A 1,524-nucleotide genomic window follows, 5' to 3' on the forward strand; every position below is an offset into this window, starting at 1 on the left:
AAAAAAAAAAAAAAAAAAAAAAAAAAAAAAAAGATTCCGACCAACTGATAACCTCCTCCTTTTGTGGAAGTCGGTTAAAAAGAAAAAAAGTATGTATACAGAACAGTGTTGGCATTTTCTGGTACAATTGTACTTGTTTGATACAATTTCATTTACAATATACTTTCCTACTACGCAGTACTCTTTAGTACAATTTTGTAATGAATACTAAAAATATATAGCTCTGAAAATTCATAGCAAGAAATTTTTTGTATTCTGTTTTGCTCGCCTGTTCGTATTTACCTTTGTAAGTTTTGAAAAATGGCTTGAACGAACCAATTTTTAAAGAAACTTTTCGATACTAAGTTTTATTAAAACAAAATGTCGAAGTCAGCTTCATATAGAAACAAAGTCTTCGTTAGTTATAAGAAGAGATTTTCTTAAATATGATACCTTTACTCACATATTGACAAGATTTTACTATTTATTTTATTATTTAATTTTAATTATCTGTTTATAAAATAGAAAAACCGTATAAACCCAAGATTAAATCTTTGCGAAACATCCAAAAACCAACATACTTTCGTAAAAATTTCGGGCTATTAATATTCTTTAGTTTTTAGCCAATTCAATTTTAGTAGTAGTGCAAGTTTAAAGTAGCTGGGACTTACCGTTGAACTTGGCAACTTTTTTTTGTCGACGATGTCAGCCATTTTCTTTTTCATGGAGAAAATTAGCAACACCTTCATCAAAGAAATCTTAAAAAACTTAGTTATATTAAAATTTAATGGGCTAAAAAACTGCACACTCAAAATAAATCTAGGAAATCGAATTAAAAAGCTCGAAATTTTTACGAAAGTGTGTTGGTTTTTTTAATATTGCACAAAGTTTTAACCTTGGATTTGTACGGCTTTTCTTAAAATATAAACAGTATTTTTACAAACAATAATTAAAATTGAATAATATTAAGATAAATGGTCAAATCTTGTCGTAATGTTTTGATAAGCACTTGAAATGCTATTAAAATGTAAAATTTTAGTACTGAATCCAAAGAAAATGTCTCTTTTATCCATTAATAAAAACTTAAATTTGCTTTTTGTTAAGATGTATACCTGAAAATGTGTGCATACATATTACAATAAAACTTTCTCATGAATACCATAAAATCATTGGTCTTGAAGGGAATGTACTAAGAAAATATATGAGCGAATTAAAAAGTGTATACAATTTATAGCCGAAAAGTACATTTTTTGTATAGATTTCGTACTGAAGGAACAATTTAATTTCCCAACACTGATACAGAATGTAAACAAACACAGGGTTGCAAGGAAAAAAAGTTGAACGAGCTCAAAGTTGGCTGGCGACCAACTTTGTTGAAAGCGATTAGTTGAAAGGCCGTTCGGACGAGGCGATTTTTGCTTTCAACTAAAAGTTGCCTGAAAAATCGCCTCGTGCGAAATCGCCTCGTGCATTCAACTTTTGTTGCCTGTAAAATCGGCTCGTGCGAATGCCCTATCACTCCTGAGGAAGGCACGGGGTTGTGTG

Source organism: Rhagoletis pomonella, unplaced genomic scaffold (genome assembly GCF_013731165.1).
Source record: "Rhagoletis pomonella isolate Grant_MI unplaced genomic scaffold, Rhpom_1.0 Rhpom_scaffold_00002, whole genome shotgun sequence".
Classification (NCBI taxonomy): domain Eukaryota; kingdom Metazoa; phylum Arthropoda; class Insecta; order Diptera; family Tephritidae; genus Rhagoletis; species Rhagoletis pomonella.